The sequence below is a fragment of the Felis catus genome, chromosome B2 (genome assembly GCF_018350175.1).
Source record: "Felis catus isolate Fca126 chromosome B2, F.catus_Fca126_mat1.0, whole genome shotgun sequence".
In the NCBI taxonomy this organism is placed as follows: Eukaryota; Metazoa; Chordata; class Mammalia; order Carnivora; family Felidae; genus Felis; species Felis catus.
This window is the reverse complement of record NC_058372.1, coordinates 72,272,314-72,297,059: the sequence shown is the minus strand read 5'-3', so window position 1 is coordinate 72,297,059 and position 24,746 is coordinate 72,272,314. Positions and strand designations below refer to the sequence as shown.

The following is a 24,746-nucleotide window of genomic DNA, read 5'->3' as shown; positions in this document are numbered from 1 at the left end:
ACATCTGTTGTTTCCTGAGCTCTTCATTTTAGCCAAGAATGTTGAAGTTTGATTGTATTCAATATTGATGACACTTGGTGGGAATATGATTTAGAGTAACATTTTGGAGGAAAATTTTGAACAATAATCAAAGCTTTTTAAATGCACATAGTCTCTCATTAATTGTTGATACACTAAGGACACAATTTCTTCTGCATAGCACTTGTGCTCAGAGTGTTTAAACTGAATCTAAACATTTGAAAAATCTGAATTGTAGAACATTCTGGAAAACAACTGGTCTGGACCTTAAAAACCGTCATGAATAACAAAATGTCAATGTCATGAATAACAAAAGTAGCTGGGGAACTGTTTCAGATTAAAGAGAAATGATAATTAAAAATAGAATAGAAAAATAAAAAAATAAATGCACATAGTCTTTAATCTGTTATATTTCTAAGATTTTACTCTATAGAGATATTCTCAATGTTCATCCAGACCCAGTACAAGCATGCTCATTGTATAGTTTCTTGTCATAGGAAAAAAATAAAAACAAGCTCAGTTTATGTCACTAAAGCAATGATTAAATGTTTTATGCATCCAGTTACGTAAATGCATGTAGCCTAAGAACAAGGGTCTGCATATGTATAGGCTATTGCAGGAAGAACTTCAAGATTTGTTAGTAAATGGGGGGAAAAAAACCAATGGTTTAGTGTATTATATAGGTATCCTGTTTTGGAAATAAAAGAGATACAGACAGATGTGGGTAAATAGATGGAAGACAGCAGATACTATTGGTGCTTGGGGCACTGAAAAGAGCAGATGGCACAGGTTCGTTCGGAATGTACAGAGTTTTGAATCAAAAGCAAAAAGTTTCTGTAGTCACACACAGGTGAAAGAATAAGAACAAGGGCACTGAAATAAAAGGGAAAAGGATATAAGATAAAATAGAGTCTGTGAAATCACCTGCATTGTATCAACTTGAAATGACTCCCAAAATTATATTTCTGCAGGTCTCTCCCTGCCCCTCACCACTGTCCTTGCCCTCCCTAATTTTTTGGTGCAGAATCTCTGACTCCCAGGTTCAGAAATCAGCACATTAACAAGCTTCTCAGGTACGCTTGGCCTCACAATGTCTGAGAATCAATAGAGTGGCTCTGAGTTTTGTGAGTATGTGGAAACAATGTAGCCAGAATCTCTTGATTGTTTTTCCTCCTGGCTGCAACATCCATTTGCTCAAAGTCTGTGCAAGCTTTTCCATCTCTCCTGTGTAAAGGAAAAGATATCCCCACTCTTTGCCAAGGTATTCTTAAGCCCCACCTGTTCCTGATCAATACCTCCCATCTCCTCTCCTAGTCCACACTATTAGTCGACATAAAGAACCACTGGATCATATTTTTCTGGAGCTGAAGGTACAGTTAAGTCCATCTTTCAGGTTGTTTTATTTATTTAAAAAAAATTTTTTTAATTTTAATTTTATTTTATTTTTTTCAATGTTTATTTATTTTTGGGACAGAGAGAGACAGAGCATGAACGGGGGAGGGGCAGAGAGAGAGGGAGACACAGAATCGGAAACAGGCTCCAGGCTCTGAGCCATCAGCCCAGAGCCCGACGCTGGGCTCGAACTCACGGACCGCGAGATCATGACCTGGCTGAAGTCGGACGCTTAACCGACTGCGCCACCCAGGCGCCCCTAAAAAAATTTTTTTAATGTTTTTATTTATTTTTGAGACAGAGAGAGAGAGCATGAGCAGGGGAGGGGCAGAGAGAGAGGGAGACACAGAATCTGAAGCAGGCTCCAGGCTCTGTGCTGTCAGCACATAGCCTGACGCAGGGCTCGAACCCACAACTGTGAGGTTGTGACCTGATCGAAGTCGGATGCTTAACCATCTGAGCCATCCAGGTGCCCTCTAGGTTGTTTTATATTATGGGCTGAAGTGGCAAGATAAAAGTTGAATGCAGTCTAAAATAAGAGAAAAATAGGCTAATGTTTAAACATCCACATTTTTATGCACAGCTGAGCCCTGGATGAGTTTCAGTCTGCAGTGGTCCTTAAAACAGAAAAAGAAAAAGGACAGAGATAAAGATAAATACTGCCTCACAAACAGGCAGCCGCTTTTAGTTTAAAATGTGAAGTTGGGTAAGAAAGAAGTGCTCTGTGACAACAGCTACAGGTCAGGGTCGCTTTGCTTTGATTCTTCTGAGCACCCACAGTTACAACTGCCAGGGAGGTACTGTAATAATAAAAGACCTGCCTCTAAAGCCTGTCCATCTTTGCAGCATTGAGTATTTTTACTACTACTCAGCTTAGACTGATATGTCATTTTACAACCATAAAAGTAGAAGGTTCCTCTCCATTAATTTTGCTAACTATTTAAAATGGTTTTCATTTAGATGTCCTAACATTTAGGGGTGTTAGGGGTTGGGGGCTTTTTTTGGAAGGCATTGTTAAGTATAATTTTGGGTACTTCCAATGCTAAAATGTTAATCATTATATTTTAAATGTAATGTCCTTCAAGAAATTAATTAAAGGCAATGTCTATCAGACCCGAATAGTTACTATGCAGTGCCCCTCCCAACTGGTGAATGTTCACTGACCTCTCCAATCAAATTTTTCTTATTAGTCAGTGTAGATTAGCAGTGCTTTGCCTGAGCAACTGGTTCATTTACCTCATGTAGACACTCAATCAATAACTCATCATATTGTCTTCTCTACCTTGACTTCCTAAAAACTTAAACCAAATCTCTGGCCCACCTCTAGCAAAGAAAGCCTCAGTCAAGCAAACTGTGAACTAACCTCACCCGTATTTGCTATTTTTTCACCTTAGTTTTCTCTTTCGCTCACTTTGCTTACTTGGTTGTATCATGTATTCTTTCAGAGTGGCTTAAATAATTTTTTGAAACCAAGGAGAATATAAACACATAAATTAGCTTCAAGCATTGCACGAGTTCCCACTGAATCAAAGTTTTGTTTCATCATGCTCATCTCCTCCTGGATGACAAAAATCATTCTTAAAAATAAACATGTCTCTCAGTGAACGCTTAGCCAGTCATCAAGGCATCAGCGTCGTTTGTTCAAGTAACACAAACTTGAAATTACTCTTTGTTCCCATCAGTATCTCCTGTACACAGAGCGTGCCACTGCCTTCCCAGAGGCTAATCAGAAATCTTTTCCTTCCATCTGCTGCTTGTTGACTATTCAACACGTGAAGCATTCTGAGGGAAACCCTAGAGTCACAGACTTCTTCCTCTCTTCCATTTCATCAGCCATTAGCAAGGCACAAAACAAAAATAAACTTACAGACAAACTCCCCCCCAGCTGTCCCTGAAGGGAAGCATTTACTGGTTTCCTACTTGTGGCTGCTCGGTGAGCTCTGAGTATTACCTCTTAGTGCCGTGCCTTTATATTTGTACAGAAAAAAGCAGGCTTGCTCTCAATCCTATTTGACTCTCTGTTCTTGATAAAGCAATGCATTTTAGAAGGCTCTGTGCTCTTAGCTTAATGATATTCATTTCAGAACATTTCTACCTGGATGCAGACCCCATATACGGGGAGGTACGTGCACAGATGATTTCAAGAGTACAAATCAGTGTGTCCTTTTAAGGGAGCTCTTGCAGATCAGCAGCTCTCCCAGCGATGCACAACTGTGAGCCTGTGACTTTTTCCCCAGGCTGGTAAGGAACAAGAGTCTTTGCAGTGATGCAGGAGGTCGAGCAGGAAGCGCTGGCTAAGTGTCTTTGGTGACTCACATCCATTTGCTCTCCAGCTCACTTGCAGTTTGCTCATTAGCATCAGTGCTGGAGGCTAATGGATACTCAGTAGGAAGTAATTTTTCTTTGTAAATGTCTGCTGAAAAATGGAAATGAAAACCCAAAGAGGGCTCTGTTCCTGACAAAGCTTTCCAAGGCTGACAGAGATTGTGTTTTGTGAGGTCTTGTTACAAGGTTCAGTGGTGAATTTTGTGTTCTGAGGACCGATTATCTTCCTCCTAAGATAGGCAGGCTTTCAATAACAAAAAAAAATAGCATGACAAAATAAGTAAAGCTAAGTCAAAGAGGTTATATTTCTCTCTATTGTCTAACTGTTTGTTTCTTTTAAATTTATTAGAGGGACATTTTTAAATACCATGCATTCATTATGTATCCAAGCACCCAGTGGTATGTTTGTAAATGTTTGGCAACCGTATCTGGGGAGAAAGAAAAGGCCCTGATTTCCACTGTTTCCTGATTTCCATGGTGTAAATACTCAGCCAGGGCCAATTTCAAGCTACAACATGAGTCATTGAATATAGAGGGTGGGTGGAGGGAATGTAAACATTCAGTGCTCTTGTGAGCTGGTAAGTACCAGCTCCAACACCAGCAGCCCTCTGAACACAAACAGGGGCTCGTCTCCAAAAAACTGAAGTATAATTCTATTTGGCTGAAGGCCACATATTTATATATTTATACAATTTCTTCAAGTTGCCACTTCTTTAAATTCTCATTCCTGACTCACTCTTGGGTCCCTCTAGTTTGCCCTAGAAATAATATTTGAAAGGTTACAGAAATTGTCAACTCACTGAATATAAAAATTGAGGTGTCCTCTGGTATTAGGAAGGTTAAAAAAATTTTTTTTTCCACAAGAAGACTCTTGCACTGGGATACAAACCATTGATGCACTGACCATATGGAGTAGCTTATTGCCTGCCACTGCCAGTTTTTTTATATTGTTGTTTTTGTATCCAAATGTTTAATGGGTTTGGAGATGATTATTTTTATGGAAGTTATAAGAGGAGATGATATAATTCTGGGACTATGTAGAGATTCTGCACCTTTATTCACCTTTTGAAAGTGAAGTGAAAATATTGCCACTTCAGTGAACAAAACTAACACTTGATCAATTTAACATCACAGTTGTGGATTTATATGCGCAAAAAAAAAAAAGCTGAGCTGTAAATAAAGTACTACCAAAATAGTCTATGCTAAAACTCCAGAATGCGCAGGATTTCAAGACAAAAGATAACTAAGAAGAAAGACTGGAATCAGTCTGGCTGCATGTTCCTCAAGGCCTAGAATGTGGGTTAGGGCTTGGGCCCTAAAGCCAGACTGATGGATCTGAATGTCAGCCCTCCCACTTGCGAGCTGTATGATATTGGGGAAGTTGCTCATCCTTTCTGTGGCAGTTTCCTCCGCTGTTAAGTGGTGAGTATAATAATACCTAACTCACTGGGTTACAAAAGGGTTAAATCTGTCAATATATAAAATGGCTACAAAGGCATTTTATAAATAACACATAAGTGTTTGCTAAATAGGTGCATACTAAATAAACACAAGAGAGAATTTTTAAAGACTAAGAAACACAAATGGATGAAAGATATAATCTAACTACAGATTAACTAAATCAAGCCAGACGATTTATAAAACAAAGTGTCATTTAAGCTAATAAATTATATGACCCCCTCAATATTGCTTCCGTTCCCCTGACCATGCAAAGTAATGCTACTGCAACACAGTGGATTGCAAGTAAAACATTGAACAGTCTAGTTAAAAGAAGCTACCTCTTTCTATCTCAACCGACCTGAAGAAATTTCCTTCGTGTGAACATTCAGGTAGTCTAAAGGATACCTTCTGATTATCACAAAGACATTCACAGAACCATGAGACATTCCCATCTCTGCAGTGTTTACTGCAATGACAAGGGTAGAGGGAGGGCATTGGTTAAGGCTCTAAGAAGTTCTGAGGTATTACTAGTCATATCTGAAATGTCGCTGTGAGAATTTCATGGAGTTGTGCACAGCTCCTGTCAAATATCAGAGTCCTTGAGTTCAACTGAAGTCATGCATCCTTTCTACTCTATGAACCCTAAGTGATGGGATGAACTTCTTCAGTGTTAGTATTGCCTGTTGATGCACTAAAAGAAGAGACAGACCTACATCTTCTATGGTGTTTGACCTTTCCAATCCTAACCTGCCCTCCTTTGGTCCCTCTTAATCTCCTCATACTGCTGACTTCCCCCTAAGTTTCAAATCATCCTTTTCCCAACCTGCTACAATTGCTGGTAAGATTTAAAATATTCATAGATTGCTAATGTCTCAGCAAAAATTTCCTTCCAGATAACACATTTTAGAAAGACCCTTGTGGAAATATAGTCTCATAGTGATTCTGACCACAAGCATTTCAGGCATGTGGCAGATTCATAAAAGGACTAGGGGGAATCACTGGGGCAAGGATGCACTTGCAAAGAAAATTTTGTTTTCCAATTTCCTTTTGAACCACACTACATAAGAGGTCACTTTTTCTACCTGATGGGATTTTCTCCCATAGTAAGACTCCTAAAAGTATTAAGTATTTCCCCATGTTAATCTGGTTTTACCGTTCATTTATATTTTTCACATTCAGAAGAGCTAAACACATATTTTTGTGATTTACTTATTTATTTTTATTTTTTATTAGCTAATAGTTCCAGTTAAAATAATTTTAAAGCTACACTGGATAACAAAACAGAATTTATGCAAAAGAGCTGAGAAATAGACACTTCTAATACATCTATATTTTTAAGTGTAATAATAATTAAATTACACAAGCACCTTTCTCATGATCAGTGCAAATAGTCGCTTCAGCATAAAATAGTAATAACCACAAAACAGGAAGTATTCATTATTTAAGCATATGTATCCTGTATGTTCACATGTATCATCTCACTTGGCCTCCCAACAATGAAAGAAAGTTCAGTTTTCCCAGTTGCAGACACCGATGTTGCCTACCAATTATCTCTTCTCGTCTTCTTACTTAATAGAAAAATTTGAATTATATTCAGGATGTCAACACATTCAGCAAAACTACAATGTCCTAGGTTCCTCGTAGTTGGGGATAACTTTGTGTCACAGCTCTAAGAAAATATGTGGAAGTGGAAACCTGTTAGATTGTTTTCTTCATGAAAATGAATCTGTCATGTCCCTTTGAACCCCATCCTCTGCTTCTTCTTGTCTAGAATATGGATATTATGCCTGGTGGTGCACTCATAAAGAAAACCATACACTAAGGATAGTGGAGCAGAAAAGTAGAAGCAACCCAGGATAATGGTTAAGATGAAGGAGCAAACACAACAACTTGGAGCGTAAATGAGGAAAGTAAATCCCTTGCTTGTTCAAGCCATTATAGTCAGAGTTCTGTCACAGGTAGCCAACACAATCATTTCTATATCCTTTTTTGATATATAAGAAAATACAATCCTGGGGAGTTCTGGTCCAAGATGATGACCTAGGAGGCTCCTGAACTCACTTCCTCCAATAAACATACTGAATCCACAGCTGTACATGGAACAATTCCTTCTGAAAGAAATCCAGAAACTAGCTGAGTGACTTGCTACACAATGAGTGAACAAGAAAAAAAATCCACATTAAAATGGGTAGGAAAGACAGAGGCTCACTCTTGCCATAAACCTCACCCCCAGAACAGCAGCATGCAATTGGGAGGAAACTTAAAACGCCCAGCTTCTCCCCGAGGAGTGAAGGGTACAGCTACCCTTTAAGACTTCCACCTGAGGGACAGGTCCCCAAAACACCTAGATCTGAAAGCCAACGGGGCTTGTATCCACAAGATCCACAAAGAAACAGTTCTTAATAGACTCTGGAGGACTTATTGTGACTATCCCCCAGGGTTTCAGCACAGAGGGAACAGGCAGAAACATCCAGCTGCCAGTCCTTCCTAAAAGAGGTCTATTTGCATACTTTTAAAGCTACAGCCTAAAGGTCTGGTTTCCAATCAGCCTACATAGAGGTACTAACTGAGATTCTCCCCTTTGGGACATTGACAGATCTTAGGACACTCTCAACTGAGAGCCACAAGAACAAGGAAGGAAGCTTGGACAATCACAAAGGTTTGAGGGACAACCAAGAGCTAGGGTCTAGCTGAACGATAAAGTTCATCTCTTACACGAAACCATACCATCAAGTCTGAGAGGGGTGGCTGTTTTATCTAATGCTCAGACACCAATACAGGGAGTCAAGGAAAATTAATAAATAGAGGAATACGTTCCAAACAAAAGAACAACATAAAACCTCAGAAACAGACCTTAATGAAATGAAGATAAGCAATTTACCTTATAAAGTTTTCAAAATAATGGCCATAAAGATGTGCACCAGGATCAGGAGAACAATACATGAACAAAGTAAGAATTTCAACAGAGACAGAAAATATAAGAAAATACCAAATAAAAATACACAGTGAAGAATAACTGTACTGAAAAATTCAAGAGAAGGATTCAACAGCAGACAAAATGAAGGAGAGAAAGGATCAGCAAACTCGAAGATAGAGCAGTGTAATTCATTCAATCAAAGGAACAAAGGAAAAACAAATGAAAAAGAAAACACAAGTTTGGAAACACTAAGCAGCAAAGCCAAAGTCACAGAGCTCCAAGATTTGCACCAACGTTTCTTTGATGCAGAGCCCATGCTCTTTCCACTCTTTCATACTGCTTTTATAGACGCACAGGCATTCCATGTTTGCTATGGAAAAAAACCTTAAGGAGTATATAACCCAAATCCTCATTTTAATCATGAGGAACCTGAGGCTCAAAACAGTTAAATGAGCTATCCTTCTAAAGTGTGATCAAGAATGGAATCAAACAATCCAGTGCTCTCACCACTGAATATAGTCAGAAATCATTGGGATAAAGTATATGGAAAATTAACTTGAAGCCCAAATCAAATGCCTTTAATTCGGGGTTGGTGGCGGGGGGGGGGGGGGGGGGGAGGCAGGGGGTGTTGCAGAAAGTGTGAAGAACACAAGGAAAAAAAAATACAAGTTCATTACAACAGATTGTGTTGGCAAATGATGAGGTATGGTGTTGCAAGAAGCAGATATTTTGGTATCACAGACAAGGATCTGAGGACTTCCAGGAAACAGACAAGCTGTAACTGAGGAGCACAGCCTCTGAATGACCCAGGGATAGGTCTTGCCAAGAAGGCTCTGTGATGAATTTCACTCATATATCCTTACAACAGGCAAGGCCACATAAAAATTTGCTTCTAAAATTTAAAAAGTCAGCATTTATAATGTAATTTTTGAATATATCCAAAGCCCCTTTCTTGCTTCACAACCATATCATTATACACATCCTGTGGGGAAAAAAAGCAGGTTAAGAAACGTACATGATAAAACACACAGATACATGCACACATATGTAAATGTAGACACAGAAAAAAAAAACTGAAAAGTAATAAATCAAAACGTTGACAGTGGTTATTTCTGAAAGGCAGGATCATAACTGATTTTTAAATTTGTCTCATTCCTTTCCTGCATTTTCTAAACTTCTATACTAATATATACTACATTTATAACAGAAAAATAAATAAAAACATTTAAAAATCCTTTTGATGACTATATGGCACTACAGTTACAACACAAATGGACAAATAGAACTTGGAACTTTTAAATATATTTTCACATTAAATATCAGTTTCATTCTTATAGTGATCCAATACGTAAGATGTTCCAATAAAACCATTCAACAATTATATTTTATTTGTTCACCACAATTTCTGATGGTATAAGGAGTGAAAAGTATGTCAGCTATGGTAAAATATGCTTTCTTTAAAGATCAGATTATTATTTTGCTTACTTTTTCAAGACTATGAACTAAATTACAACCCTATATTATATTTGAACATGCAGATGCCACACCAAAATTTGATAAGCCACTTACTCTCACTTAAAATAAAAGCTGGTTTAAGTTATCGATGTAATTATTAAGCAACCATGTATTGGTAGTTGTTTGTTTTAGGAAAAGTGTACTTGAGCTTAAAATCTCTAACCTAATGCTGGGAGAAAGTGAACATGGCAATTCTAAAAAGAATTTTTTCTCAAAATATTGAAAGCAATCTTTTTATATAAAGTTTTGAAAAGTACTTACTATTTTGAGAAGTATTTACTATTGAGAAAATAACTAGGCAAATATTAGTGCAAATATTATTTAAATATAAAAAATTCACATTCAATTCATAGATTCAGATTCAGAAATATTTTATTTTCAACAAAATGGCATAAAATATAAGGAAAAGATAATAATTTAAACTTTTTAAAATTCTGTAAATATTGATACACAGAAAAATATGCTACTGTGGACATTTATCATTTTGGATTGCCCAGATATTCACATATTTGAGGGAATCCCGAACTGACTAAAGAAGCCAAAGTTTAAGATATTCCCTTTCTCAGCTCCTTAGCTTGATAAGTCAGATACTCAAACTTGGGACTTTACTCTGCTACAAGTGACTAACAGCGATGACACAGTCTGCATTATTTGTAGTGCCTGGTGCTGAATTAAAAGTCCTATGCCATAATGGTGAGTTTCCCTGGGGAGAAGGATCTAGAGGTGGTTGCAGTCTGTGGCCATTGTTGGTGGCACCAGTATTGGGATCACAGGCTACTCCTATGGCCATATTCTTGGTGGGTTTTGTGCCCTTTTGTTTCTGGTCACTTTCCAAGTCTAGTTCTTCAGGGTTCCCATCAATTTTGTGAACTACTCAGCAAATATTATTCTAAGAAAATGCTCATGCATTTTAACTGGCCTTGGCCATGAGATATATATGACCACATAACCCAAATTGTATTAAGTTAGGCAAAAGCCTTTGGATGGGGTACAAGAAGTTGTAAGCAAAAAAATTAAAAAATAAAATAAAATTTGTAATTTGACTGGGACCGCCAAAGCAGTGGGCTGTGGTGAATACCTGTCATCTTGGAAGCCCAGCGAGCAACACATTTTCTATCTGATGTTGATCTGATGTTGTAGAAAATCTATCTGATTTTCTATCTGATGGGAATCAGGCATCACCTCCCAATATGGAAGCCAGGAAGACTTTTTTCAGATCCCAGACAACCAGTACATAGGCTCAGCCAATCAGTTACTTCCAGCTAGGACTTGGAATACGGAGGTCATAACCCGAAGCCTCAGAAATGTCATAGATTACTCATTATGAGTTTGGCAGAGTTGAAAGTATATGCACAGGGCAGCAAGTATCCAGGAATAGCAGAGCTGAGTCATGGAAGCTGCTCTTCAGTGAAACAGCACAACTGGTGATGTCCTGAACATTGCTATGGAATTATCTTGAGTCCTACTGTTCTCCCTTGGGGCCTGCCCATTTTCCAAGCCCAGTGCTCCAGTGTCCTATTGCTTTCATGAGCTACCCAATTTACTTTCAACAAAATTCCATCTTATTTAAACTGCTGCTTTTACTGCTGTCAACCAAATTCCCGAATTGTTGAAAAGCCAAAGACCCGAAACTCCAAAACTTAGCAAGTATTTTTTTCATAAATATCAAGTTTGTGGGTATTAGAGGCAACATAAAATATTATAGAGTTAACAGTTTTGCAGTCAGACAGTCCAAGGTTAGAATCTCTCGCCTTACCCTTGCTAGATGTATGTACTCATCTCCCCTAATCACAGTGACCTTTTTTTTTTAACTTTTGTCCCATGCTTGCCCTTTACTTTTTGTCAAATCACTTATCCATCACTGAGTTTTTCCCTCCTTCTATTCCTTCCACCTGCGGTTGCACCTCCCTCTCTTCATCCCCTAGTTATCCCTAACTCATTCTCTAGCTTTCAATGTCCACTTCTTAGGAAAACTTCTGTGACTTTCCCAGTCAAGGGCCAACTATCTGTTCATCGATTAATTTGTAGCACTGAATTCCTTTTATGCACAGAGATTAACTTTCATTCATTTAACAAGCAACTAATATATGCCAAACACTATTCTTCTGGAGGTATAGTGGTAAACAAAATAATGAAGAACTTATCTTCCACATATCACACATTCCAGAGGATGATAGACAACAAATAACAAAACAAATTTCATCCAGGAATAAATAATATAGACTATTACAAAGGAAATGAGATTGAGTTAACAGATATTTAGTGGGAATAGTCAGCAAATACTTGTCTAAGAAGTGACATTTGAGCTAAAACATGAATAATACAGAGAAATAAGGGAAGTCCTAAGGGAATTGCATTTCAGGAAAGGGAAATAAGGAGACCCTGAGGCAGGAATGAGCCTGGCAAGTTCAAGGATCTCAAAGAAGCCCAGTGTAACTGGAACATAGTGAACAAGGAAAATAGTCTGAGCTAAAGTCAGAAAAAGAAAATTTAAACCACCACTGTTCAACAGAAACACAATGTGAGCCAAAAAATTTCAGCCACATTTGAAATTTTAAATGTCCTAGTCATCACATTTTTGTATTTTATTTTTGAGAGAGAGAGAGAGAGAGTGATAAAGACAGAGAGAGAGACTGTCAGTGTGGAGTCCAACAAGGGGTTCAAGCACACAAACCATGAGATCACGACCTGAGCCGAAGTTGGATGCTGAGCCACCGTGGCGCCCCTTTAGACATCGGCGTTTTTAAAAAGTAATAAGAAGCAGATAAAATTCATATTAGTACTATATTTCCACTATAATTCCAATACATTAACTTTTAGTCCATAACCACTGTATGAAAATTATCAATAACATATTTTACATTCTTATTTCCTAAGATTTTAAATCTCTTGTGGATTTCATATATATAACACATTTCCTTTTTGATTAGACTTAATCCAAGTGCTCCAAAGTCACACGTGGCTAGAAGCTACCATATTGGATAGTACACTAGATCAAGTTGGTCTTCTAAGTCATTGTAAGGTTTCCAATTTAGTATAAATAGAGTGAGAACCTACCGGGTGGTTTTCAATAAGATAGTATAATGTGAATGGTCTGCTGGTAAGTGATGGATTCTTTTTTTTCTAACATTCAAACATTATAAAAAATATGCTAGAAAATTATTTGGTGTGATATATATTTTTGCCCCAAAATGTAAATATTGTACTAGTTATTAGGAGTAACAAAATATATATATGGAAACCAACCAATTCTTACCACCTCACCACTGTCCTTCTGGGTCCAATTCACCATCACCTCTTATCTGGATCACAGATGTTCCTCCCTTCTCCTCTTGCCTCTCAGTCATCTATCCTTAACTGGCAGCCAGAATGATCTTATTAAAATCTAAACCAAATCATAAAACTCTCAGTGGTTCCTGGTCTCCCTCCCTACATGTCCCACTAAGGGCCCACATGCTATGGCCTCCCGTTACATCTGTGACTTCACCTGATGCTAGTTGTTGCCTTGATCCCTCTTCTTCAACCTCTCTAGCCTTCTTGAAGTTTGGAGAACACACCAGGCACCTTCGTGCCTCAGGACCTTGCCCTTGTTCTTCTCTCTTATCCTAGAAATAGGACTCTTGCCCTCACCTCCTTCTGTTCTTTGTTCAAATACCATTTTCAGTGGAGCCTTACCAACCACCTTATTTAAAAGTGCACTCATACACCCCACCCCTCTTCATATAACCCTCCTGCTTTGACTTTCCCTATAGCACTTATTATCATATAGCATCTTTAATTGTTTTTACTTACTTTTGTTTATAGACTTCTTCATAATAAGATAAGCTCACCGAGGCAAGGGATATTTGCAGGTCTTTTTATCTGTATATCCTCAGTGCTTGCAAAATTACCTGGTAGACATACTCAAAATATATGTAATAAGCTATGATTTTACCTATGTCCATCATCCCCACTGTATGCTAAGCCTCTAGGAAGAAAGGACCATATCCCCTTTTGCTTACAATTGTATCTCCAGGCACTAGTGCCCAATAAATATATACTTATTTTATAGAAATTCAAAAATAAAATAAATAAATAAATAAATGAAGTACCCTCATTCCCCCTTATCAGATAATATCACAAAGAAAAGAATAGTTCTTTCATGATAGTTGAGCAGAATGATAATACAATTTGTAAAAAAGGAACTTAAATAGACTTTAAGTTATCACACCTCAAAGGTGGGGGTGGTCTGTTTATATGGGCTATTTATTACTTTAGTTGGAAAGGAATAAAAAGGGTCTGAAAATATTAAGCTGTGTTTCCTTTATTTTTCTCCAATTATGACAGCCCTACTTCAAGTATATGAAAATAAACATCATAACATCAATCACCACCATTCACCTTTGGTGAAAGGAATTTAAGAAAGAGACATGAGAACACCTCAAGTGAAAATGCTCAAGTAGCTATTAACCATTCCTATCTAGATAAGTAAATGTATAACTTTTTTTTCCAGTTGTAAAACTGGAAATATCTCTATAGTTTCTTGATTTATGGCATTTTGTCACATAATGAATTTTTCAGGAGAACTGAAAACAATCAGAGAATTAATAATGTGCCCTGCTTCTCTGCCAATGTCAATAGGACATGCATGCTGGGTAATTTTTTCCAAGTCTGAGAAGACATTTGCACTTTTCCACTCACACTGTCCTTTGCTTTCAGCTAATGGTCCACATTAGCAAGGAGGTGGGCTGAGGTTAAGGGTGTGAGGATGACTAAATAAACTGGCCCACACAGGAACTGAATCCACAAACGTGACTTCATTCATATGGTGCTTTTAATCAACTGAATTAAGCAACTACAGTTAATTAAAGACCCAAACCTCTCTAACACTCACACACCTCTAACCTACAAATCAATCCATTCATTGTCTCCCTGCACCCCTGAAACACTTTTTCATTTAGGGATGGGCTTAATTAACAGTCAATACCATAAAACAGCCATTAAAAATTGCATTACATAGTTTTTTTCCTTATTGTTCCACTCTGCAGAATAAGAGTATGCTAAAAAAATTATTGCCTTCCAAAACTGACAATTTCATTAATGACAGGAACATCAGAATTAACACAAATGGTAACATGATCTGATTGGCTTAAAGAGCAACATAGTGTTAATAGTTCGAAGGCAACCTGCATTTCAGACCCTTGAGGGTTCAACTCCCGGCCCTGACTCTCCCTGCTGTGTGACCTGAGGGCAACTAGGCTTTTCTCAGCCATAATTTCCTTACCTAACAGAATGGAGTAATGATATTACTCTGAGAATTAAATGGCCTAATGGACGTTAAGTGCCTGGCATATAGCAACCATTCAATGCACTTTATTATTATAGACTCATTGCTCTGGTAGCTGTTGTAAAGAGAGATTAAATAAATCCAGAATGAAGGAAGGGGAAATAGCAAGAGGGGTGTTACAAATCCGGTCTCCCAAACAGATTTGTGAGACGCTGAGGAGACAGAATCGATAGTTCTCTGACACGTCGTGAGCAGTTGAGGAGTAGTGAGGTAGTGAAATGCAGGGAAGGGTGACTGAGAAAGGACAGTTTAAAGTGGCTTTCACCAAGAGGTCATTCTACAGAGTTCCAGAAGGAGAGGTTATAAAGCCAGCAAAATTATATGAAGGTTGTGTGAAGTATCGTTTTTATGCTAAAATCCACTTTTCCCAACCTCTGGGCTCTGAATCCCTGGGAGCTAGACTTACCATAAGAGATATGTAAACCCATATGAACTCCAAACTACCATTTTAAATAAAATATTTAAATAAAATAATACCATTTTAAATAAAATATTTAAATAAAATAAAATATTTAATAATAAAATATTCCCCTCATATATTTTACTGCTATTTTTCTCATTTGTGTCAAAGCTGTAGCAATTAATAAATTACAATTTCTCATGCAGACATTTCTGAAAAGTAACTTGCAACTTATTGTCATTTTTTTCATTGTTTTAATTGTCAAATACCATGTCATGTGTTGGTAAATGGACCAAAATATAATTATCTTTTTATTTTCTTTAAGAATAGTCTTTGGGGGCGCCTGGGTGGCGCAGTCGGTTAAGCGTCCGACTTCAGCCAGGTCACGATCTCGCGGTCCGTGAGTTCGAGCCCCGCGTCGGGCTCTGGGCTGATGGCTCAGAGCCTGGAGCCTGTTTCCGATTCTGTGTCTCCCTCTCTCTCTGCCCCTCCCCCGTTCATGCTCTGTCTCTCTCTGTCCCAAAAATAAATAAAAACGTTGAAAAAAAATTTTTTAAGAATAGTCTTTGTTCTTAGAAATAATGGTAATTATCCATACCTAGTTCTTGGTAACCACTTTCCAACTTCAATAACTTGTTCTGATTATTTGAGGTTCAATAAATACAACCATAGTGGAGAGGAATTGAGAGGGAAGTCATGGAATATTCTGCTGTATCCAAACAATGTCATACTTGTTTGGTAATTGGTTTTCTTTGCATCAATTATTTCAGGCACCGTGACTGTTCCCATAAATATTTGTACACAGCTGGACATAATTCTGCAGTGCTTATTTCCCTGTTAAAACCTCTGCTCAACCCAAAGGACTTCCAACAAGTACTCGAGTGGAGATTCCTCCAGGTAATTGCAATAGAATCTGTATTTTCCTGTGAAAAGACTTAGCTTGATGGGTTAGGAGAAAAATAACATTAATCTAAAAACAGAGGGAAATGCTAAATAGAGAGATGAGTTGCAAAGACTGTCTGCCTGCCATTTTGACACACCCAAGACATTAGTCATTGGATCTGCATTTTCAGTTAGGTTGTCCATAGCAAAGAAAAGTGAGTGTTATCCAAGTCAGTAAGGATAGGGAGAAATAATTGCTACCGGCTCATCTTTCACCACCAACCCATTTCACAGCCTACTTAATAGCTCTCCAAAAGAGAAACTGAATAAGAACAAATATTCAACAATTGTTTGAGTAGGATGACAATTTTTCTTGTTTTATTTTGTTCCTGGAAACCAGAACAAGAGTATTTCTAGCCTAGTTAAGTCAATTAGAATGTGCATTCCCCTTCCCTACCTACCCCGTTGCTGCCACCACCACCACCACCACCACCACCACCTACACACACATACCACACACAACACAACACACAGACTTTTTTGTTTGCAAATATTTTTGTGGAGTTTAATATTTGAAAGAACTTTTTATCACATGGTATTCATCGTCAACTCAACAGCTGTGCTTTTGAAAACCAAGGACAACAGTTATGAATTTTTGTTCTTGGTGAAAATAGCAGAGGTGAATTTGAGACCAAATCCAACTACTCCACCAGAGGTCTAAGAGGCTCCAAATTTAGGAGAAATTTTAGAGGACTAAGACTCAGAAAGCCAGGCCTAAATCCAGCTCAGCTACAGCTGGGACCTAACCTAACCCAGTTGCTTTGGTAATCTGGGCCTCTGATTACTGGCACAAAATGAGGGTCAAACACTGGATGATGTCTATAGTCTCTTGCAGCTGTTGAATTCATTGTTTCACTGAGCTGCCTGTCCATTCATTCAAGGTCCTGAATTTCGTATTTTCCCAGGCAGGAGACAGCCAGGCTCAACAACGGTCTGGTCCTAAGAAACTGCCTAGGCCTCACCTAAGGAATACAAGTTTAGTTCCTTTCTGCATTTGTCTTATCCTGTGATGAAAACCTAACTCAAACACTTATTTTGCCAAAGAAGCGTGTCTGAAAAATACATGTGAAAATATAAGTAAGATTAGGCTATGTAAGGCTGTATCAAAACTCCTAGCTGACTCAATCAAACCAGTAAAGTACCTGAAATATTTATTGGAAGGAAAACTGAAATAAATGACCCATGCAGTCAAAAAAGTTAGTTGGAAAGGTTAAAACAGACCAATAATTACCAAAATGTGTTCCATAAGATGTTAAATGTGTCCCTGCTTTTAAAAAGGGAGAAAGAGAAATGGTTATTGTGGTCAAATTTGTTTGGGACTAGATGGGTTAAATGAGTTAAGTAGATTTTTTTTTTTTTCTACAGGACCTCTGAATATGGTATGAAGTTTTTCCCAAACTCACTGACCATGGAATCTTTCTCTCCCAGAACATCTCATAAGATCACTGTAAAAGACACTAAGATAAATAAGGGAAAAAATATATTGAGAAAACATGTTAATCTGTTTTCTGATATTCATTAATGAAACTGACATATGATCTTTAAGAGACACATCCAAAGTTGATATCTACTTGAGATTTTTTTAAGCTAGGAATAAAATCATTTGTTTCAAATGGACATTTGTCAAATGTCTAGATGATTCTCAAAATCCCTACTATTATATTCCAGGACAAATACGCTATGTGTACATTTAGAAAGTGGGCTTTGATATTTAAGGACTGAAGAGCTGAATAGAAATAGGAGAAAAATGATTTTTAAAGTGATCTATGTTTGTCTTCCATGGAATTTTTTCCGTCTTTTTAAAAAGAAGTTCTTTGGCCAATTCTGGCATCTCTCGGGAAATTACAAGCCAGGGTAAACCAGGAGCCTGCTATAACACTTCATTCTTATGCATCATTTAAAAGGCATGTACGCTTCGTGTGATTCCAATAACACTAGGCATACTGAGAACGGGGGTTATGTTAGGACCCCATAAATAATGCTTCATCTCGTCACTTAGGTTTGACAAACAAAGAAACCTTGTGGAAGAGAGAAGTTACATTTTAGAATAAGGTGTCCTACTTTGTGAATAAGTTGAAGACTTCAAGCCTACAACCACAAAGATGAGTAAGTCGATAAAACGACACTCTCACTTTAAAAAGAAGTTGAGACTGATTTTTTTTTTTTTTTTTGCAGAACTGATGGTTGAGAGGATTGTCCACGATCCATAAGAGTACAAAGTACTACTATAAAAATGAAAGAGTCCTCCCAACCAAAGGAAAACGCTGAAAGTTAGTATAATAAGGAGATTATATTCAGACATTCAGGGAAAGTAAGTGCATCAGTTTAAGCCTATCCAATATTCAACTGTGTCTGGTAGGGCTCTGAGGTGAGCATCACTGGGAGCATTACATAGGAGACCGAAATCCTCTTGGGTAAAACTTAAAAAAAAAAAAAAGAAAGAAAGGAATGAGGCACACATCTTTGGTTCAAGGATGATGCGCCAGAATCAAAGAGAAGATAAAACTGTAAGTATAGCACAATATCAGTCACTCATTCCCATGGCCTCAGAACTCGCAGACTAAGGGCTAAGCACCAGAACATGGGAGCATCCACTAAAGGGCAGGTAAAAACAAGAACACCGTGGACAGATACAGAGTACACAAGGCAACTGCAGAATTTGGGCTAGTCTTACCCTCCACAGTAGGAGATATTGATGGCTGATGCCATGACAGATTCTTCAACACACTCAGCAACAGGCACTGGCAGCTTGGGCATCAGACACCGTTACTTCTAGAATCATCTCCACAGAGTGGCACAGGCAGAAAAGCTGTTACTTTTCTTAACAGAAGGCAGTAGACAGAATATATGGAGTCAGGGTAGAAGAGAAAGAAAATAGAACATAGGATGCTATTTGGTAGTTAAAAGAATAAACTCACTGATTGTAGATGACACACATGTTTAAGAATGCTATAACTAGTAGACACGGAAGGGTGGTCTAGAGTTCTCACACAGTGAAACTGGAGCTGGGTCAGAGAAATACCAACTTGCAACAATCATAACATTCTATTTTTATCCCCATGCTGGTGAAGCCTGAGAATTAAGAATTACATAAGAAAGAATTGCATAATATTGAAACTGCTTGTATTGGAAGAGTCCTGGCTGGCTGTGGTAGTCTTTGTAAACAATGGAAAATCTCCTTTAATTGAATTGGCTTAAGTTTGGTCCATTGTGAGAGGCTGTGAATTTGATAACCTACTAAGGTCATCTCCCTAACCACCACAAATGTCCTAATGAATACTGCATTTTTTTACCTTACTCCCAAAGATCAGAACACTTTGGCTTCATCCTAGTTAAGTTTTGTCATTTCCAAGCCACATATTCTAGGCTGTTATTAAAAAAAAGCATTATGATCATAGCCATCAGGATATACTTGAATATTTTTAATAACAAAAAATATTTTTTATAAAGACAGCTCTATTTTTGTAGCATGCTAAGCATTTCAAAGTTCCTCCATTTGATCACATTATCCTATAAGAAGAGGTAAGATATTTGGCAGATAAGGAAACAAATCTGTTGAATTGGCCAAGGACAAGCAATTACTGAATGATAAAATTGGGTTGAGAACGAACATCGCTGGACTGCTAGTCCAAGCCAACTCACTGAACCATACCAGACCGCCTCCTCTCCAGCACCTTCTCCCAATCTTTGAGTCAATTCGACAAGCTCGAATGTATTCATACCCACTAGACCAAAACAATCTAAAACAATGAGCTTCATTAAGCTGTATTACCAAGAAGCATTAGGCAGTGAAATCTCCCTAGGGATTTACATTCTTTTAAAGTCAAAGATGCTGTTTTTCTTTGAGTTTTCAAACTTTGCTTTATTAGTGTCTTTAACAAAATGAATGCCAACATCGGTTTATTTGTTTCTCTCCAAATGCTCTTACAAAACATTCAGTGGTGTGTTCTTCTCAAGCTGTAATGCTGTTCTTTCCACGAGTTGCACAACCCAACTACCCAGCCAGAAGACAGACAAGGTATCCCCCATAGAGGTCCAGTTAGCCTGCCAGTTTATGCCTCCAGCTCAAGGAATGACCACATTGTAATAAAAATTAATTCACCAAAGGATAGAAATAGACAGTAAGGGGAAAAAAGACTTTCACAATAGTTAGAATGTTTGTTCCTCCCTTGACGAGGCAAACATAAAGGTTATTTCTGTTGTTGACCAGTCAATACAGACACACACAGGCACATACACATAAACATATCCAGTCTACCCCTCGTAAAAATAATCTCATTAGTCTCAGTCAGGGGAAGTTCCACATGACTTTTTCTTTCCCAAGGTTTATTGAAGATATTGCAGCACAGCAGAAAGATTCAAACAATTCCACGTGGTGTTTTAAAATTCATCCCAACTGTAGGCTGAGTGACCTGCAGATTGGACAGACTCTGTCAAAGTCCAAGAGCTTCTACAATTCCTTAGTGTCAGGAATGATCTCCTGATCCAGGCCTATGACCTCAGGAGCATAATTCTCTCTCCTTTGTCTCTCCTTCTCCTCCAGCTTGATGCAGATAATCTCTCACCAGGCCTCTCTGAATCTGCTCCATCAGATTGTAACACAGCCTGCTATCTGGTTGTGGAGCTTCTTGCCGGGAATAATGGTGATAGACCCACACAGAGGCTTGTTGGTATGGAAGTTGTTGCCCAGGAGAGTGGAGTACTTCTCAGTGATGACCTGGGCCACCTTCTTCAAGGTTTTGATGCAAACACAGCCCATGTTGTTGGGTCCCCGGTAAAAGGGCTCCATATGACTTGTCTTTGGAGATCAATTCAAATAACTCAATCTGATATAATTCTACCTACAGTCAACAGTCAAGAATTACAAGAACGATAAAGATGTTCACCATGACATTATATCTGGAAATTTCCAAAGTTTGTGTTACATTTTGTTAGTGTAAGAGTTTATACATTCCCAACACAAAAGAAACTACATGAATGATATTATTTATAATTATCTTCTCTTAAAAAATGAAATGTACTGTAATGCTTCCTTTTCCTTTTGATATTCTTCAACAGGTGAATAAAATGATTCATATTAAACTCATATTAGCTTTGCATTATCACAGATTTTTCTTCTTTTTTGCTTTTTCACCCCTGTGGCTGTACTTTAATATAACTTCATTAAATTCAAGGGACAATTTGGGAAATAAGATCTTATACATTCAAAGAGTCCTCATATTGAATTTATCCAAACAATGCAAGTAATGACATTCTTAAAGCTTTGTCATGAATACTGTAAACCACACACAAGTCTTTGGTCTTCTTCATGATTATACTTGACAGAATTATCTAAACCGAAACATCCAGGATAATGAGAAACTCTTTTGATCTATAATGTTTTAAAATATATTTTGTTTGGGAATATAGGCATATATCATACATAGTATATATGCACTACACACACACACACACACACACACATAAAAAAATATAAAAGATTCTTTTCAGAGGAACTTTCTTTTTGTTATTTCTTGATCATATAAAAAATACAATTTTATTTTGAATTAATAAAACCATTAGAGTATGTGTCAAAATCTCTCGAAATGTTTGTGATAATACAAAACACCGCAGAAATTCATTAATATCATTTCTCTAACAGCTAAAATCTAACTTTTTATTCATTCAAACTCTCTTTGTCTTTGTTCCTGAGCTACCTAGATAGAGTTTTGGGTTTGTTTGTTTTTTTCTTTTTTGAAGGCCTAAAATTTTAGTCCTGGTTTTTCACCCAGTAGCTTTTGAGGTTTTCACAGGACTCAAGATTGAAGAATTTGTGCAAACAGAATGTCTTAGAACTGACTTCACAGGCATGTGGTGATTATACAACAGAATTTCTGCCTAGGGACTAGGGGGGATATATATTAAAAATATAGCCTAGCTCTTGACAGCAACTACAGTAGAAGGGTTGCAAGCAGAAACAGGAACACTTAAATATCTCTTTTGCTCCCTCTGCTGGTTGGTTTCATAAAATGAGGAATGGGTGCTTTGATCTCCTTCCAGAAATGTTGATGCATTTTCATTTTATCAGACTTTCAAAATTTGGGTGTCAAGACTTGTGTATTTGGTTTGTTATGACTGAGTTGTTGAGTTTTTTATCTTCCAAATTATAAATGGATATGAAATATTAGATAAAGATACCATGAAAATGGAAGTTCCATTAGCTAAACAGACCAGAGGTTATTAAGCATGGTACAAAAGGGAATATATGACATCCTCAGATTAATATAAAATGACCTCAAAGAGGGTAAAAACACATATGTAAAATTACTTAAAAATAAGGTAGACTGTAATTAAAAACTAAACTCTATAATACTGACTACATGTTGTAGACTTCAGAGAGGGGGAACATTTCAAAAAATAGGAGATAGGAGTTGCATGAAGACTTAAAAATGAGTGATACAGAACACAAGCTAGAAAGTGATAGGAGTGGTTGTTGAGGGAGCAAGATGTACTATCATCAATAATATGATCTTTGACTTTTCCACCCAAGAACAACCTTCTTCCTATACATACTATTTTGTAAACAATAGCAATAGCAACGACAGCACTCTCGTTACTGGCATTAAGAAAATATCTATATTCCAAATTAAAACATAGGCATCCTTTCCTCAAAAGTGAATACCCATAATCATTCAGTCACCATAGCCATCTGTGAGGGATATTCAGTCTTTCTCTATTCCATTCAGTCACAAAGCCAGTTTTGATATGCTGCTACCAATGGATCAAACAATAAAGTTAATTCCCAATTATATACTCTCTATAAAAATACTAGAGAATGACTAGAAAGAAGATACACTTAAGACTATTGAAGGGTCCTTTCTCACCAAGACAAATCTTTCCTTTCACTTGAGGAGCTCTGATGCTATTATCTGATTCAGGTTAGGCAAGTGTGACAGGGACTGTGTATTTCCAATGTGGTGGGCCACCCAGGCCACTGATAAACCCAGAGGGTTTTTAAGTAGGACCTTAGGGAGATATCAACAATTGCAGTTCTAGAATCCCCAGGATCAATGAGCTACCTCCAAAGTTTTCTGTGTGTCAAACTATCAGTATCACTCTCATCCCGCTGATTATCATGGGAACCACACCACCTTACTTTCAGTTGAGTGTTGCTCTTTGGCCTCAGTCAACATGGAATGCCAATGCACATAGTAGTATCATCCCAGAATACAGATGATAGTCATTGCAGTCTTTTTCAAGAACGCTGCACTCCCCTCCCTAGTGAATTCCTTAATGTCTAATGAAGAATGTATTTCTTTATTATTATTATTATTATTATTATTATTATTATTATTATTAATGTTTTCAGGAATAGAATTTACTCATCCCAACAAGTGTCCTCCTTAATGCCCCTTGCCCATTTAGCCCATCCCCCCACCCAACACCTCTCCAGCAACCCTCAGTTTGTTCTCTTATGGTTTGTCTCCCTCTCTGTTTTTATATTATTTTGCTTCCCTTCCCTTATGTTCATTTGTTTTGCATCTTAAATTCCACATACGAGTGAAATAATATATTTGTCTTTCTCTGACTCACTTCGCTTAACATAATGCATTCTAGCTCCATTCACGCTGTTGCAAATGCCAAGATTTCATTCTCTTCAATTACCAAGTAATATTCCATGGTATGTATGCATGTATATATACATACACACACATACATCTTCTTTATCCATTCTTCTGTTCATGGACACTTGGACTCTTTTCATACCTTGGTTATTGTTGATAGTGCTACTATAAACATTGGGGTGCATGTGCCCCTTCAAAACAGCACTCTTGTATCCCATGGATGGATACCTAGTAGTGCAATTGCTGGGTCATAACTAGTTCTATTTCTAATTTTTTGAAGAACCTCCATACTGTTTTCCAGAGTGGCTTCACCAGTTTGCATTCCCACCAACAGTGCAAGAGGGTTCCTCTTTTTCCACATTCTCGCCAACATCTGTTGTTGTCAGAGTTGTCAATTTTAGCCACTCTGACAGGTGTGAGGTGGCATGTCATTGTGGTTTTGATTTGTATTTCCCTGATGATGAGTGATGTTGAGCGTCTTTTCATATGTCTTTTAGCCACCTGGATGTCTTCTTCGGAAAAGTGTCTATTCACGTCTTTTCCCCATTTCTTCACTGGATTATTTTTTTTTGAGTGTTGATTTTGATAAGTTCTTTATAGATTTTAGATACTAACCCTTTATCTGATATGTCATTTGCAAATATCTTTTCCCATTCCATTGGTTGCCGTTTAGTTGAGCTGATTGTTTCCTTTACTGTGTTATATCCTCTTGAGGAACAAAGGTGGGAGATACCAAATCTCCCTAAATTCTTCAGATTTATCTTTCTATGAGATACAATCTCTGGGATTTTAACTTCATTTGGCACATTCCATTGATGAGTCCAGATTTGAGGCAATGAGGCAAATAATCAGAACCATTTCTAGGTG

General features: G+C 37.6%; 1 long non-coding RNA gene and 1 pseudogene across 7 annotated transcripts in view; both read right to left on the bottom strand.

The window, feature by feature from the left end:
- LOC111560488 overlaps positions 1-24,746 on the bottom strand; it is a 515,327-nt gene that overhangs the window by 399,635 nt on the left and 90,946 nt on the right. The window lies entirely within an intron of this gene.
- Positions 16,750-23,631, bottom strand: LOC109499756 (annotated as a pseudogene).